The 19,078-nt window shown below is 41.0% G+C and overlaps 1 protein-coding gene across 3 annotated transcripts in view; it reads right to left on the bottom strand.

Annotated features, from left to right (window-relative positions):
• LOC130361911 (bifunctional heparan sulfate N-deacetylase/N-sulfotransferase 3-like) overlaps window positions 1-3,499 on the bottom strand; it is a 361,861-nt gene extending 358,362 nt beyond the window's left edge. Inside the window, exon 1 of one of the 3 annotated variants that reach the window (XM_056565591.1) lies at window positions 3,066-3,499. The gene's annotated coding sequence lies outside the window, so the exon portion shown is untranslated. The remainder of the gene's footprint in view (window positions 1-3,065) is intronic. The other 2 variants (XM_056565600.1, XM_056565609.1) reach the window with 2 other exon arrangements.
• Between the last annotated feature and the right edge of the window lie 15,579 nt (window positions 3,500-19,078).

The following is a 19,078-nucleotide window of genomic DNA, read 5'->3' as shown; positions in this document are numbered from 1 at the left end:
ACTGAGGACAAGCAGGGCTTTGTGCACCGAGGACAAGCAGGGCTCTCTACACTGAGGACAAGCAGGGCTCTGTGCGCTAAGGACAACAGGACTTTGTGTGCTGAGGACAAGCAGGGCTCTGTCAATGAGGACAAGCAGGGCTCTGTGCACTGAGGAGAAGCAGGGCTCTGTGCACTGAAGAAAACCAGGGCTCTGTACTCTGAGGCTCTATGACACGCCCTCAGCTCACACAGTAAGATGACTGACAAGCCAGGAGACTGCACAGAGCCCTGCTTGTCCTGTATTTGGTCTCCTTATAGACACACATTTTTTCACCAAATTTTTTTTAACAAATGCATATTACAAATATACATATAATGCCATCATCTACATTATATAAAACATTTTTGCTAACGACAGGTACACCGTAACCCTCTCAGGCTCTCTTTGGATAAGTTGAGTGGGAGCTTTAAAAGTCCATATTATCTAATACTGGTAAAAAAAAAAAAAAAAAAACTAATATTCATGTTTGAAGATTGATTCTTCACACTTCTTCACCTAACCCCCTGGATGCTCATAATTTGAGATATTGTTATTTATTAAGCACAATTATATATATATGTGCTACAAAATAATTGTTAAAATGTTTGCAAAATGTTAAAAATAAATAAAAGGAAAGGAAGCCTAAACTGTCTTTGTCTAACATTATTCAAAATTAGAAATTTTCTATTAAAAACCAAAAACACACACACAAAAAAAAAAAACATATGGAAACATCTAAATGAGTAGCTGGCGACATGTATCACAAGCCTTTAGCTATTCACAAAACTTGGGGACACCACCCCTCCACTCTACCTATAGCCAATATAACCACAGGTATATGGTTGGTTCAACAGTACAGCCAATGGGGTTAAACTTTTGATCAAATAGGAAAAGTACCTGGAGTATCCGAATGGCTGTAATGTCTGGTGGTTGGTCTGATGACTACTCTAGAATTGGGGGGCTATGGGAATATGGAGAAGCCAAGGTGAAGGAGCCCATATATATACCGTATATATATTTTATTTTTTATTTTTTTTCTTCACATTTTCTCTAATGTGACAACTTTTGCTAGTAGTCACATATGCTTACAGAATTTTTTTTTATTTTTTACTGTTACTATTCATGACCTAACATACATTGCTTATATAAAACAAGTACCTGCTCACCCAGAAACACTACTAAGTCCCAAGGCAATCCAACTAGTTTTTACAGCTGCGTTCTGAATTACAAATAGGATTCCAACAACCTCTTGTGAATTTATAATGCCACATACGACAGTCAGAAACCAGCTGCCCAACTTATTTGGCAACCAGACAGTATTAAGCTGCATAGGTCAGTGGTCTCAAACTCTGGCCCTCCAGATGTTGCAAAACTTCAACTCCCTGCTAACGGCTGTCTGGGCATGCTGGGAGTTAAAGTTTTGCAACATCTGGAGGGCCACAGTTTGAGACCACTGGCTTAGGTCTGTTAAAGTGAAGACAAATAGAAAAGTTTGGTGTGCCAATTTATTCATTATCTCTTTATTTTATAATAAATTGAAAACATTTAAATTTTTTATAGAGATAAAAATGCTTGTTTTGACACAAGCTAACTCAATTGATTTTTTTTTTCATACTAGGAATTGCAATGTGTCTGATGATCACAACACTTTACTAGCTTATATTGATCTTTAAGTGTTCATTTCCTCAGATATGTGGAGCTCTGGCAGAAATATCATCCTTAACACCAGTGAATGATTCTGTCTCCTGTGAAATTGCCTCCAAAATACAGCAGTAAGAACTCTGCCTGCCATACATCATCCTTATAATTATGAAGTGAAGAAAGCCTCCTTAAGACAAGTGACATATTTTTCGGGCCATTCCCAATGCCGTCTCCCTCAGAGCAATACCACCCCTAGTAGGAGATGAACCTCAGAAATCAATGGCTTGATTTATTTGCAATCTTTAAGAAACACACATACAGTGTAAAAGCCTGATGTCTCAATATTGAAACTCTCAGGTCTGCCCACACACTGGAAGGGAGGCATAGCGTGTGTTAATTGTCTGTAAAATCAATCAGAATAATATGGATCATAAAACACAAGATGGCATCCATGCTACACATAGGTTATTTCGACCAGAACACCATGTAAGAAAACATACTAGAAAAAGAAGAATATGGAAAACAAATAAAATAAACAACACACACACACACATACACACACACACACACACAAAGGAAATCATTCCTGGTTTGAATATATTGAAGCTCATTTCACCAACACCTTGGGGAGTGTATTAAAGTCAATCTTCATATGACATGAATGTGACATGCACATGTCGCTGGAATGTGCATACACTTCAATCTCAACAGTTACTATACATTATTACTATACATTGGCTGGGATTAACTATGACCTATTTATTTCATGTAAACAACTGATCTGATAAATACACATATACGAAATATATGTAAATAATAGATATAGTAAATGCAAAATATGATGTATTTTTTTTTCTTTTCTTGCAACTATTTATCTTAGTAAAACCTAAGGGCAAGGAATAAAGCAGGAATGTCACCTAAAAGGAATGCTACATGATCTTAGCAGTAGAGTTGGGCTGGGTTCACATATATCAGGCGTCCGGCACAGTTTCCCTCTGGCGTGCACCGGAGGGAAGTTGATGCTAGAACTGATCCCATTCATTTCAATGGGACAGTTCACAGTCATCCAGCATCTCAATTTTGACATCAGATGGTTGGACACGCTGGAGGGCACCGGACAGCGGAACGCAGCTTTCTGTGTTCCCCTGTCCGGTGTCTAGAAACAATGGACGCCGGATGCCATACAACTGATGACAACTTGTCATTATTTGTGGCATCAGTTGGGTCCAAATCTAGGCTGAGTTCATCTATACTGGATGCCGGACACATGTAACCCAGCCTAACATGGAAACTTCTCAGGATGGATGATACATTGCACTTTTGCAACACAGGCAAGTAACCGGAAAGTTTCTTGTGTGAAGCTGTTAGAGCATTGATGGAGGGAGGGTAAGTGTTAGTAATACCTTGGAATCGCCTGGGAGAACATGTCAGGCTTCCTCTGGATGGTGCAGCTGTGCAGGGAGGTGTTAAGTGCCGGGGGTCCTTAGTAGTCTTCTGTGGGACAGCTCTCCAGTTCAGCACCAGGGTCAGCGCCTATGATAGTGGGGAGGGGCAGACACTTACATGCTTCTCCTCAGTCACTGCATTCCTGTCAATGGAGAAGACATCCTCCCAGCCATCCTGGAGAAGCACAGGAGGAGGCAGCAGCTCGCAGGGGAAGGAGACAGGCTGCGGCTGCCGATCTACTGTCTCCCTGGTCCCTCCAGCATCCTCGCCTCCTCTGCTCTCTCCTCCTTCTGTCAGGAGTCCGTGCAGCGGGGGAAGGGACTTGCTGGCTCCAATACTGCAGCTCTGTTTGGCTGAGTCGTAATGACAGACACTTTTTTCTGTGTCTAGTCTATTCTTGCCAGAAGGCAGGAGGCCTGGGGAGGGAGACTTGTGCTTTTTGTGAGGGTCTGCACAGTGCACAGTGACTCAGCTCCGGCATGGAGGATCAACCTCAGGTCATTCTTCCCCCTCCAGTGAGGATGCCTTGGCACACAGTAACTTGCTTTACCTAAGAGAGTATTATTATTATTATTATTATTATTATTGCTATGATATCACTGCTAGTAATAAGAATATCCTGGATCTATTCTTATGACATTCCGCACTACTGAGCTGCTGTCCATATAGAGCAGTGGTCTTCAAACTGTGGACCTCCAGAGATTACAAAAATACAACTCCCAGCAGGTTGGCTGTTCAGGGATGCTGGATAGTTGTAGTTTTGCAACCTCTGGAGGTCCGCGGATTGGAGACCACTGATATAGAGGATGCAGTGAACCTGTCACTTTAGGCTGTATCAGAAGTTTGTAGCCTTCACAAGAGACTTATTCTAAAGGGGATCTTAGGGGGAAGAAATAGTGTCCTTGGTTCACAATTCCATTCCATTCATCCCTTTTTTGCCTTTTTAAGCCATTTACAGCAAAAATGAAGTGTGTAAACCTGTCTTTTTCTTTATTTTTCTTTTTTTTGTATAAAAGACATTTGTCTTTCAAATTACAGCTGTTGAATAATACAAATGTGGACATTACAATGATAGCAAAAGTTAAGCAGTTTCATAGACTGGAAGAATTAATCAGCTGAACCTGTAAAATGCACAAGTTCTTCTGGAGGATATGGCAACCAGGATTACTATTTTGCTGCTCTGATCATAATGCCCTGTCTTCTGAAACAGATAGCGCCCAGGAGTAAGCCAATCTCAAGGTTAAAGGGGTACTCTGGTAGAATAAAAAACAATTTGAAATCAACTAGTGCCAGAAAGTTAAACAGATTTGTAAATTACTTCTATATAAAAATTTTTACTCCTTCCAGTACTTATCAGCTGCTGTATGCTCCAGAGGAATTTGTGTAGCTCTTCCCGGTTCTGACCACAGTGCTCTCTGCTAACACCTCTGTCCTGTCAGGAACTGTCCAGAGTAGAAGCAAATGCCCACAGCAAAAAAACTTTCCTGCTCTGGACAGTTACTGACACAAATAGAGGTGGTGGAAGAGAGCACTGTGGTTAGACTGAAAAACCCTACCCAACGTTCCCTTAAATACCTTAGTACATTTTATTTCTACACAATTGTGTCACACCACCTGCTAATGCATAAGTAGTGTGTAGTTTTTCCGACCTCTTAATTACCACTGGCACCATCCGTTGACCCACAAACTTTGTTCTTAGTGTTCTGAGCCCCGCCACTTTACATAACTACCCCTAGTATCCAGGATAAGAGAATATTTAATCAAAAATAGCACTGGTGTGTATAATTATTCTGTTCCCTTGAAATGAATGGAATCAAGATGTAATACCCTACTTAACCTGAGTACAGGTGTGGCGCTATACATAAATAAAAATAAATTATAAATATATATATATATATATATATATATATATATATATATATATATATGTGTGTGTTTTTCTAATCCTAAATAACTTCTTTAACAATAACTTCATACTGATTTTAGCATTTGCCATTTAAAATAAGTCATATTTTACATGCAAATTAGCCTGATATAAATTTGTCCTAGTTTATATCTATGTAAGAGCTCCTTTGGGGTGGCAAGCAAACTAAACAGACACTAGACAGGAACTTTGAGGACTCCATTCAAGTCATTGGGACCCCTTTAAAGTCAATCCATTGGTTTCCATGCAATAGACCATCCAGGTCTCCCACACAGATGTGTATTTGGCCTGAACTCTATTTGCTTGTATTTGGTAACCTGCTCAATATATAATATCCCAGGAATGACTTACGTATTGCAAATAAGTTCACTTCAAATACTAAACATTTTATTACATAAATGTTTTACTATTTATTTTATTTGCACTTTATCTTTCAATTATTTATCATTTCCAAAAGCTCTGGCAGTAAGCTGGAACTTCTAGTTTACATCCAGAGGCAGAAATCCCAATATCTCTGTCAGTTAAGATTCCCCAACAACATCTGCCCTGGTAACTTATTACAGTGTATGAGTACAGATGCCTGGAGTAAAGGCTGTTTGTCTCCCATATGATTTACTGGATTGAATATAATTATACCCAACCTCTAATGTGTTTGCGGGAGAAAGCCTGTATAGGTTTTTAGCCTTTAAATACAAATAATAATGGTTTTAATCACTAACAGAAAAAACGGTTCTTGAAACTGGTGAGAAGATGAAATACAAAGTATATTAGAAAGTGAATTTGTTTGATACAGGACGGATTGACAAAAATATAGTGCAAAGCAAGGTTTTACAAAACCTCATTGGTACACAGCAGGATACTCTATCTGTTGTGAATTTCTTCCACATTTGTCACATAATTTACTGTGAACAGCCCCATTTCTGCTGTGTGAGAACACTGACTTGCAGTGATACTTACATAAAACTGAAAAAATCCTAAATGGCTAATCCCATTAAAAAAAAAATATTAATATATTTTAGCAATAAATGCATAAATAATTTGTTGCGGAACATTATATAGCTGCTTGTCTGCTATGTTTGTAGAGTACAGGCTTAATGCCCCATTCGTATCACAGGTACAGGTCAGAATACACTCTAAGGGTCTGGTCACACATGCTGCATTTTGCTGCATATTTTACTGCATATTTTCTGCAGCTGGTTTTGCTACCCATTGAGTAAAATGGATGGGAAATTAGCCAGCAGCAAATATGCCTCAAAATATGCAGCAAAACACGGCATGTGTGTGACCCTACCCTAAAAAGGTATTTTCACATATACCACGTCATACTCATGTTGGGCCCTTCTGACCCCTAGGACACCCCCTCAATCTCTTACTCGGTACCGCAGCCCTCTACATGCATGGAGCGGGGGTCAGCAGATGCTCTCCATTCATTTCTATGGGAGAGCTGAAGTGCTGTACTTGAGTATCTCTACCTCTACTATAGAGCTTCATGCGGTGTTCAAGGATAGAGGATACAGGAGATCATGGAGGGAGCCCAGCAATAGGATCCTGCTCAATCTGACACTTATCACCTATCGTTTGGATAGGGGATGCATTTTTTCTAAGATGGACTACTCCTTTTATACCTTTAAAGAGTATACATTTTCGAAGAGAATATCAACAAAAATATCCTTCTAGTGGACAGATGTTCCAACTAAGAAAAGTAATATGGGGGTGCTTTAAAACTTAACTTTTAATTCGTTTTTCTAAAATATCACCTCAAGTTCTAGTGCAACAAATCAACCGACACCAAAAATAAAGAGAAATATTGGCAAGACTCATACCACTAGTAAGTGGAAACATAAAGGACCTTATAGCAATGGATCTTTCCTAGTAACTGATGACTTAAATCCTTATAATGCATTATTATGTCCATAACCTAAGGAGAGAAACACACATAAAGGCCTATTACTATCAAGGTCCGGGATTCCTGCAAAATAATCTAGCTATCTCACCGCTAGAAGGCTACTCACTGGCAGATTATGTTCTGTATTTTAAAGTGAATAGGCCCACTGTGGCTATGCAGCTGTATATGTCAGAATATGTTAGGTATTCCAACATGTACTTCTGACATAGCACTGAAATATGATGTAAATGAGGCCCTAGCTGGGGCTTAATAGAGTGCTTCAGGTGATCTTTAGGGCAGTGATGTTTTTCCTAACATTTATGAAGTATAAATATTTTAAACATTGTGAAGTCATATAAGTAAATGACAAAGTCATAATAGTTTATAATAAACATAAATGTTGGTTATTTCTAGCTTCTGAAGAAAACATCAGATTTGATTTGCTTAACACCCTCCAGCTATTATTAAACACAAAGATAACAAGTTTCATGCAGAAGCCGGAGGCAAGCATTAAAGCAAATTTGCATTTTTGGTCTGCTCTACTAGGCAACTTGTGCCAACCTAATCACCAAGAAATAGTTTAGCGGGGTTAATTGTGCACGTAAATGATACAAGTGCCAAACGGGAAGTCTTAAAATTAATGTTCTGTTTGTATATGTTTATATTGTGTCATTTCATGAATGACTGTGCCGTTCCAAATAGATTAACATGCAGCCTTTTTATTTTGAGTTGTGGTTTCCAAGTAATTGTCAATATTCCAGAATAAAATAGAAGATATTTAAAGAGAAGCTGTCACTAGATTTTCAGCCATTAAAAGGGTACTCCAGCACTAAGACATCTTATCCCTTATCCAAAGGATAGGGGATAAGATGCCTGATCGCGGGGGTCCCACCGCTGGGGACCCCCGTGATCTTGCACGCAGCACCACGTTACCATCAGCCCCCGGAGCATGTTTGCTCCAGGTCTAATTACTGGTGATCACGGTGCCGCAGCATTGTGATGTCATGGCTCCGCCCCATGTGATGTCATACCCCGCCCCCTCAATGCAAGCCTATGGGAGGGTGTGTGTCAGCTGTCACGCCCCCTCCCATAGGCTTGTATTGAGGGGGCGGAGCGGAGAGAGCCATGTTAGGGGTTCTGGTCCTGAGGACAGCCATGTCAGTAGTCCTAATCTTGAGGAGAGCCATGTGAGCAATCCTGAAGTGAGCAATGTGAGTGATCCTGATTCTGAAGAGAGCCATGACAGTAGTCCTAATCTTGAGGAGGGCCACGTGAGCGGTACTGATCCTGAGGAGAGCCATGTGAGGGGTTCTGGTCCTGAGGACAGCCATGTCAGTAGTCCTAATCCTGAGGAAAGCCATGTGAGTGGTTCTGGTCCTGAGGAGAGCCATGTCAGTATACCTCACTTTTTCATGGCATCACATCCTTCCATCGCAACAGAACCTATATAACATACAAAGGCTTGTGTACAAGGGATTTTTTTAAATCAACACTGTTTCCGGCACAATAAAAACGTTTCTTTTATTTTTTTGCCAACCTTTTTTAATGGGTCTGAATGATCAGAAGAAGCATTTATTTGAGCTCCTTACTAATTTCCTCATACCCTATCTGTTGACTGATGAATGACTGATCTACTAGATCTACGCTTGTTTAACAAGCCTATTATGGCTCGATGATCATGCAGGCAGGGCCATATCTATGCACTAATTATTATTGTTACTAAATAAAATAACAGTTACCATTATTTTAACAGTGAATGCAGACATGATCCCTGAAGGTCAAATATGTGGGAAATACAGTCATGGCCGCAAATCTTGAAATTTTTCTAGAAAATAAAGTATTTCTCACAGAAAAGGTAACACACGTTTTGCTATACACATGTTTATTCCCTTTGTGTGTATTGGAACTAAACCAAAAAAGGGAGGAAAAAAGCGAATTGGACATAATGTCACACCAAACTCCAAAAATGGGCTGGACAAAACTATTGGCACCCTTAACTCAATATTTGGTTGCATACCCTTTGGAAAAAATAACTGAAATCAGTCGCTTCCTATAACATCAATAAGCTTCTTACACCTCTCAGCCGGAATGTTGGACAACTCTTCCTTTGCAAACTGCTCCAGGTAACTGTTATTGGGAGGGAACCTTTTTCCAACAGCAATTTTAAGATCTCTCCACAGGTGTTCAATGGGATTTAGATCTGGACTCATTGCTGGCCACTTCAGAACTCTCCATTTTGCCATCCATTGCTGGGTGCTTTTTGACATATGTTTGGGGTCATTGTCTGCTGGAAGATCTTGGATGCAAACCCAGCTTTCTGACACTGGGCTGTACTGTGCAACTCAAAATCCATTGGTAATCCTCAGATTTCATGATGCTTTGCACACATTCAAGGCACCCAGTGCCAGAGGAAGCAAAACAACCCCAAAACATCATTGAACCTCCACCATATTTCACTGTAGGTACTGTGTTCTTTTCTTTGTAGGCCTCTTTCCATTTTCGGTAAACAGTAGAATGATGTGCTTTACCAAAAAGCTCTATCTTGGTCTCATCTGTCCACAAGACGTTTTCCCAGAAGGAATTTGGCTTACGCAAGTTCATTTTGGCAAAATGTAGTCTTGCTTTTTTATGTCTCTGTGTCAGCAGTGGGATCCTCCTGGGTCTCCTGCCATAGCATTTCATTTCATTAAAATTTCGAAGGATAGTTCCCGCTGACATTGATGCCTGAGCCTGCAGGACAGCTTGAATATCTTTGGAACTTGTTTGGGGCTGCTTATCCACCATCCGGACTATACTACGTTGACACCTTTCATCAATTTTTCTCTTCTGTCCACGCCCAGGGAGATTAGCTACAGTGCCATGGGTTGCAATCTTCTTGTTAATGTTGTGCACTGTGACAAAGGCAAATCTAGATCTCTGGAGATGGACTTGTAACCTTGAGATTGTTGATATTTTCCCACAATTTTGGTTCTCAAGTCTTCAGACACTTCTCTTCTCCTCTTTCTGTTGTCCATGCTTAGGCTGGCACACACAGACACACATTGCAAAGACTAAGTGAACTTCTCTCATTTTTATGTTTTCAAGTGTGATTTTTATATTGCTCACACCTGTTACTTGCCCCAGGTGAGTTTAAAGGAGCATCACATGCTTGAAACAATCTTATTTTTCCACAATTTTGAAAGGGTGCCAATAATTTTGTCAACACACTCTGTGGACAGCTCTCTTTTTTGTGTTCCCAACACCAGTGCCCGGACTATCTGGCAGCGTCCCCGGACTGGATCAACAAGAACAAATGGGATGTCCAGCGCTGGATTCGGTAAAAAAGGTACTTTATTGTAGGATCATCAGATACAAACTTGCATCAGGACAGACACTGATGCGTTTCGGACCGTTACAGGTCCTTAGTCATGCCATGACTAAGGACCTGTAACGGTCCGAAACGCATCGGTGTCTGTCCTGATGCAAGTTTGTATCTGATGATTCTACAATAAAGAACCTGTTTTACCGCATTCAGAGCTGGACATCCCTTTTGTTCTTGCCAATAATTTAGTCCAGACCATTTTTGGAGTTTGGTGTGACATTATGTCCAATTTTCTTTTTTTCCTCTCTTTTTGGTTATACACACAAAGGGAATAAACATGTGTATAGCAAAACGTGTTACTGCAATCCTTTTCTGTGAGAAATAGTTCAGAAAAAATTCAGGGGTGCCAACATTTACGGCCATGACTGTTTGCCTGGACCACTGTTCTAGTGTAAATTAAATTGCATTAAAATATGAAACATTTTTTTTTGTGTTTAATGTAAGATTGGTTTTCAAGAAAAGTAGATGGATATAACTGGCATATTGACATATTGTAAAAGAATTGAAAATTCGGATGTGATGTGTTTGCTAACAAGAATTAGCCCATGTTTAATGGAGACATCTGGAAAGTTTCCTTTAATTTCTCATTCCTCAGAGCTTTTCCTGCTTCTCTCAGCTCACACATCTAAATACTGCACTAAATGCTAACAAGTTGACAGTCTGCCAGAGCCTAAGGGATGGTTTCTAAACGTTCACATCTTAAGATGCACATTTACCTTATACCCAATTTTTTTCAGGGGAGCTTTAGCCTAAGAATAGCTGTGGAACTGCTTTGAATATCATGCAACTATTCCACATCTAGGTGTACATACAGTTGTATTTAAATGTTTTCATGCCTTGGCATTGATTTAGAAAATATGACCAATAATGCAAATATACTAAAGGAGATTTATCAAATTCTCTGCAGAGGAAAGTTTGACCGGTTGCCCATAACAACCAATCAGCTTGTTTCTTTCAGTTTAGAAAATACCTCTGACAAATGAAAGAAGTGATCTGATTGGTTGCTATAGGCAAATGGTCAACTTTTCCTGGGCACAGGTTAAGATAAATCTCCCACAATGTATTTTATTTAAGTGATATTATGAAGCCATGTACTGAGGCCAATATTACCAATAATATCAGTATGCAAGGAGGAATATTATCACCATAAATATCACCATCATACTGTTACTGACCAAATTCTGTATTCAGTGACCAGTATTACAATAATATCAGTATACAAGGAGGAAATATTTTCACCATATCTTTTACCATCATACTGTTACTAACCAAATCCTGTATACTGAGACCAATATTAACGGGGTACTCCGGTGAAAAACTTTTTTGTTTTAGTCAACTGGTGCCAGAAAGTTAAACAGATTTGTAAATTACTTCTATTAAAAAATCTTAATCTTTCCTGTACTTATTAGCTGCTGAATACTACAGAGGAAATTCTTTTCTTTTTGAAACACAGAACTGTCTGCTGACATCACGAGCACAGTGCTCTCTCCTGACATCTCTGTCCATTTTATGAACTGTCCAGAACAGCATATGTTTGCTATGTGGATTTCCTTTTACCCTGGACAGTTCCTAAAAATGGACAGAGATGTCAGCAGAGAGCACTGTGCTCGTGATGTCAGCAGACAGCTCTGTGTTTCAAACGGAAAATAATTTCCACTGTAGTATTCAGCAGCCAATAAGTACAGGAAGGATTAAGATTTTTTAATAGAAGTAATTTACAAATCTGTTTACCTTTCTGGCACCAGTTGATAAAAAAAAAAAAAAAAAGTTTTTCACCGGAGTACCCCTTTAACACTAATACCAGTATACAAGGAGGAATATTATGACCATACACATTGCCATCATACTGTTACTGACCAAATCCTGTATACTGAGAGCAATATCACCAGTAATACCAGTATACAAGGAGAAATATTATCACCATACATTTCACCATCATACTGTTACTGACCAAATCTGACCAAATCTGAGAGCAATAATACTAATATTACCCAAAAAATTTAAATAAATGGTCATCACTTTATCACATTACCTCCAAATAAAATCTGTGCACATTGCTATTTTTTTGTGTTACCAGTAAGGGAAAAATAATACCACCACACCATGACCACTACTACCATCACCACAGAATAATACCGCTATATTGTTGCAAATCCACTATAGAAAAGACCAACATCCCCACATAAAATTACCACATACAGGTAGATAATAACTGAACACAGGATCTGTACACCATATAAGTGATTATATACATAACCATATAAATGTAAAGACCAGCTGTCCACAGGATCGGTATAATATATAAGTGATTATATACTGGGCCATTTACAGGTAGATACCAGCTGTACACAGAATATACACACCATTTAAGTGGACACCTAGGGACTAACAATTACTGTCTTTTTTGATCGGTAATGTCCTCTTTCCTTTTCTTCCCCATCCAGATTAGACGGTGACATCGCCTTCTTTCAGCCAAAACTCTCTTCAACATCTACAAGACAAACATATTAGATTTCACAATTTTCCAGTTCCCTCCCATTCTCTACACAATCTCTCCATCTACAGGCCCTGAACTATTATAATGTCTCCCTTGGTGTCCCGCACAGTAAAAAGGCAGGTGAACAGGAAGCCAGGTAGGTAGCTAACTAGCTAGCTAGGTAGCCAGGTGTGTAGCTAGGTAACTAGCCAGATAGGTAGGTATCCAGGCATGTAGTCAGGTAGCTAGCTATGTAGTTAGCCAAATATGTAGGTAGGTATCTAATTATGTACTAAGGTGGCCAGGGAGCTAGCTAAGTAGTAGTATAGTAAGGTATGTAGGTAAATAGTTAGATAGCCAAGTATGTAGGTAGGTAGTTAGGTAACCAGGTGTGTAATTAGGCAGTCAGATATGTAGGTATGTAGTAAAGCAGCCAGGTATGTCAGTAGGCAGCCAGCTATGTAGTTAGGCAGCCTAGTATGTAGTTAATCAGCCAGGTATGTAGTTAGGTAGCCAGGTATGTAGGTAGGCAGACAGGTATGTAGGACACGATGTGTATGTTAGCTTTCATGTGGTTGAACTGAGCAGGCAAGATTCTGAGCCTTGTGGAGCAGAAACAACTGTCAGATGATCTCCATAAAAAAGGTAGCAGAATTTTATAAAGATAAAAAAAGGTATGAAAAGGTATGCAAAGCTTTGACAATTCCAGTCAGTACTTAATAAGGTCAATCACTTTTTAAGAAGTAGAGTGTTCTGGGATCTCTTGATTCAAAGCTAAGGTCAGGTAGACCAAGAAAGATTTCAGCCAGAACTATCAGATTAATTATTTGGGATAAATAAAGAAAACTATGCTGAGGTTTTTTAAAGAGCACAATACAAAGATACATAAACAAAAATAAGCAGCAGAATTAAACCTTTACTGAACCAATGTAAAAAAAAAAAGCGCCTGGTTACCAAATGTCCGACAACGCCTTGTCAAGCATCATAGCTTCTGGCACACTGTCATTTGAAGTGATAAAACCAATATAAAGCTTTATATTCACAGCCATAAGCACTATGTTTAGAGTGGGGTCAATAGAGTCTATGGCAAAAACAAATGCTATTCCCCACTGTGAGGTATGGTGGTGCTCCTTGATGTTTTGAGGGTGTGTGGGCTCTAAAATCAAGGGGAATCTTGTGAAAAATGATGCCATGATGAATGCAGAATGTAATCAGAAAATACTGTCAGACAATTAGCATTCTTTGGCATAAAAGGTGCTCATGGGGCGCTGTTGAAGTATACACCACAACAAAGACCCTTAGGGCAAGGCAAAGTTGACCCTCTAGTGGTTACAGCAGGATACGATGAAGGTTCTGGAGTAAGCATCACAGTGTCCTGACCTTAAAAGGGTTATCCAGGAATGGAAAAACAGAGCTATTTTCTTTCAAAAACACCTTCCTGTCTGTCTCCACTTTGGGTGTAGTAGTACAATTTGGCTCCATTGACTTCAATGGAACTAAGCTGCAGAACCACACCCATCTGGAGACAGATAGGGAGCAGCCTTTGAAAGAAATTATCTCTGTTTTTCCATTTCTGGACAACCCCTTTAATATTAAGTCACTCTGGGAAGATCTCAAACGTGCAGTTCATGCAAGTCGACCAAAGACTTTGCATGACCTGGAGGGATTTTGCCAAGATGAATCCGTAGCTATACCACATGCAAGAATTCAGGCCTCATTGACAACTACACTGCTCAAAAAAAATAAAGGGAATACTAAGATAACACATCCTAGATCTGAATGAATGAAATAATCGTATGAAATACTTTAGTCTTTACATAGTTTAATGTGCTGACAACAAAATCACACAAAAACTATCAATGGAAACCAAATTTATCACCCATGGAGGTCTTGATATGGAGGCACACTCAAAATCAAAGTGGAAACCACACTACAGGCTGATCCAACTTTAATGTAATGTCCTTAAAACAAGTAAAAAAGAGGCTAAGTGTGTGGCCTCCACGTGCCCGTATGACCTCCATAAATGCCTAGGCATGCTCCTGATGAGGTGGCGGATGGTCTCCTGAGGGATGTCCTCCCAGACCTGGACTAAAACATCTGCCAACTCCGTGACAGTCTGTGGTGCAACGTGGTGTTGGTGGATGGAGCGAGACATGGTGTCTCAGATGTGCTCAGTCGGATTCAGGTCCGGGGAACGGGCGGGTCAGTCCATAGCAACAATGCCTTCCTCTTGCAGGAAATGCTGACACAGTCCCACCACAGGAGGTCTAGCATTGTCTTGCATTAGGAGGAACCAAGGGCCAACTGCATCAGCAGATGGTCTCACAAAGGGTCTGAGGATCTCATATCGGTACCTAATGGCAGTCAGGCTACCTCTGGCAAGCACATGGAGGGCTGTGCGCCCCCCCAAAGAAATGCCACCCCACACCATTACTGACCCACCGCCAAACTGGTCATGCTGGAGGATGTTGCAGGCAGCAGAATGTTCTCCACGGCATTTCCCAACTCACATCCGTCACATGTGGTCAGTGTGAACTTGCTTTCATCTGTGAAGAGCACAGGGCGCCAGTGGCAAATTTGCCAACATCATGCACGGTGTTGGCTGTAAGTACAACCCCCACCTGTGGAGGTCGGGCCCTAATACTAACCTCATGGAGTCTGTTTCTGACAGTTTGAGTGGACACATGCAAATTTGTGGCCTGCTGGAGGTCATTTTGCAGGGCTCTGCCAGTGTTCCTCCTGCTCCTCCTTGCATAAAGGCGAAGGTAGCGGTCCTGCTGCTAGGTTGTTGCCCTCCTATGGCCTCCTCCACGTCTCCTGATGTACTGGCCTGTCTGCTAGTAGCGCCTTTATGCTCTGGACACTACGCTGACAGACACAGCAAACCTTCTTGCCACAGCTCGCATTGATGTGCCATCCTGGATGAGCTGCACTACCTGAGCCACTTGTGTGGGTTGTAGACTCCGTCTCATGCTACCACTAGAGTGAAAGCACCACCAGCATTCAAAAGTGACCAAAACATCAGCCAGGAAGCATAGGAACTAAGAAGTGGTCTGTGGTCACCACCTGCAGAAGCACTCCTTTATTGGGGTGTCTTGCTAATTGTCTATACTTTCCAGCTCTTGTCTGTTCCATTTGCACAACAGCATGTGAAATTGATTGTCAATCAGTGTTGCTTCCTGAGTGGACAGTGTGATTTCACAGAAGTGTGATTGACTTGGAGTTACAATACACTGTATTCTAATGGTATGCAGACTTTTTTTTTAATAAAAACTCTATAATGCCAGATCAGTGTCTAAGATGAGCTCCAATTAATAGAGCAGCATCTTAGTTTCTAGAGAATTGCATTGTATATCTTGCCTGTCTCTATACTCTACACTCCCATTTCACCACTGACTGATAAGTAGCAGTGGAATGGTATACTAGAGGGGTGTGAAGTGATACTTCTTTTGACCCTCAGTGGTTGGGGTAACATCTAGTATTTTGGCAGGATTGGTCAGTATTTTTAAAGTGGGTTCAAAACACAAAAAAATTTGCAAATCGTTACAATATAGTTTTTCTGGGTTAGTTCCACTCCTGATTTTGCTTATATGGGCCTTCTAATTAAAATAAATTTTTGCTATTGCACTCCTTATGGTAATTAAAAAAATCTACAAATATTATTATAAACATAAACCCAAACTTTCTGAAGAACAAACTCAAAAATAAGCATTGCAAGCTATAACTAAAACACCAAACTATCTCTGAACCAAAATCCTACCTAACCAGCCAGCCCAGCTGTTCCTAAACAAAATAATATATACACTAGAATATATATATTTTTTTTAACAAACAAAATAAATACAGCTTACTACACTACAACAAAAATTAACTCCTTGGAACAAAAATGCTTTCTTTTTTCTTAAATAACTACACACAACTCACTACACACAACTTATCTAGCTTAAGTACACAAACACACAAACACTTGCATTATACTAAACCAAAAAAAAAAAATATATATATATATATATATATTAACAAAATAAATAAATATAGCTTACTAGCTACAACATAAATTAACTCTGACTTGTAAATGTAGAAAACTGGCCATAATGAAATAATAATAATAGTCCAAACAGTACCATCTTGTCCTATAACTTACCCACTCCAGGCCACCCAAAAAGAACATGAAGTCCGCACATGAGTCATTTCTTGCTCCACCCAAAATCCCCCACCCAACCTAACTAAAACCCCACCACCTACCTACCTATACAGAACAACATAACAAATCACATAACAATTATACAAACAATACAAACCATTTATAGGCCCAAGTTCAGCGCCTGTAAGCCCCTTATCAACATTCACATTCTAAAACAAAACAAAAAGCTAGGGTGTCCATACATAAGCCTACCACCAGGATCAAAGGATGGAAATCCTGACATAAATAAATTTGAACTCTCTCCCTAACTCTACCCTACCTCTCACTCTATCGCTATCCCTTCATTAAACTAACCCTACACTTACCCTATCTCTATCCCTATAACACTGCCCCTAACCAAAATAAAGGTACTCTACCCAAGGTCTAGTACCTAGGGCACATCAAAAGAAAACCCTCTCCATAGGAGAGAAGCCTTACTGCTACCAAGACTGCCATACTCCAAAGACCTGATCTTCCCGAGGTCACTGGTGAAATTTCTACAGACCTCTACCTCGGAGAGGATTTTCTTTTGGGTTCATACTAAACACAGTGCATTCCACATGTAGTACCTAACCACTATACTAACTGAGAATAAATTCCCCGGTCTCGGCCACCCAGGGTCCTGAATGCCCCATAAGCCCACTGCGGATAAGTAAGGCCGGCAAGTTGACTCCAGCCGATGGAAGCACACACCCTGTTGTAAACCCCTATATTAATGGGACAATGAAGCAGGAAGTGGTCCATGCTTTCCAGCGTGTCCCTGCACTCTTCCCGGTCATCAGAGTTCCTGTAATTCCTCTGAAAGCAGTGCCAGGCCAAGTCCCAAAACTTCTGGGGGATTTTTTTCATGTTTAAAAGGTACAACCCCACCCTCAGATCCCGACCTGGGCAGTCCCTGAGCGCCAGAGGCTTCTGGAAGTGGGTCAACAGAACCCGTTTGTCAAGGAACTGCTTTGACTGGGCCCTGATCTCCCACACTCCCAGACCCCACCGACGTATCGCCTTCAGAGTCAGGGTAGCGTAAGCCGGAAGATATCCATGGGGCGTACGTAGGTCCTTCACTCGCCCTCCTCTCTCCCATTCCTGGAAGAGAGGCCGAAACCATTCCCTGCAGGAGAATACCCACGGAAGAGCCCTCTCTTTCCAGAGGTTTGCAATGTTAGTTTTCAAGAAAGTGTTCTTAAAGAACACCACTGGGTTCACCCTCTAGTCTCCTTGTGCCGTACGTAACCTCCCTCTTGACTAGGTTCCTCCTGTTCCTCCATAGCATTTGAAAAAACAGGCTGTAGATCCTAGTGTAGTAGGCCTCTGGCAAGATACATACACTGCCCAGATAGATAAACAAGGGGAGCAGGTACGCTTTTATCAGGTGTACCCTTTCCCTGAGGGTCAAAGACCAACCCTTCCACTGGTTCACCCTCTGAGTGGCATCCTGGAGCTTACCATCCCAGTTTTTGGTGGGATAATCATCCTGGCCGAATGTGATGCCTAAGACTTTTGCTGATTCTTGGGGCCCTGGAAGGGTGTCCAGGAGATAAAACACGGAATACCCCCGTCCCGGCCCGAGACTCTCACACTTATCCCGGTTGATCTTAGACCCGGATGCCTTCAAGTAGTGGTCCACCTCTGACTTCACCATATCGACCTCTTCTCCATCTGACATCGTCAGCGTACACCACCACTCTCTGGGCGACACACGGCTCCGCCAGACTCATCCTGACTCCTGCGATTGGTCCGCGACTCACCCTCCTAAGGAAGGGATCCATCGCAAACACATTTAAGAGCGGGCTCAAAGGACAACCCTGACGGACTCCGGACCCCACCTCAAAAGAGTGGCCATTCACCAGCGGGAAACTCTCTGCCCCTGCATACAAGATTTTAAGCCAATTAACAAAAGTACTCGGTAAGCCATATCTCAGGAGGATGGACCAGAGGTACTCGTGGTTCACCCGATCAAATGCTTTGGCCTAATCCAAGAACAGCAAGTACCCCTTCCAGAGACCCGCACTACACCATTCCACTGCCTCCCTGACACTAAGGACAGCATTTAAGGTGCTTCGGCCTTGAACAGTGCAGTGCTGCACCTCCGAAAGGAGCTGGGGCGCAAACCTCACCTACAGATTAAACAGTATCTTAGCCAG

This window comes from Hyla sarda, chromosome 1 (assembly GCF_029499605.1).
Source record: "Hyla sarda isolate aHylSar1 chromosome 1, aHylSar1.hap1, whole genome shotgun sequence".
Taxonomy (NCBI): domain Eukaryota; kingdom Metazoa; phylum Chordata; class Amphibia; order Anura; family Hylidae; genus Hyla; species Hyla sarda.
Note: the sequence above shows the minus strand (reverse complement) of the source record. Positions and strands in the feature narration are given on the sequence as shown.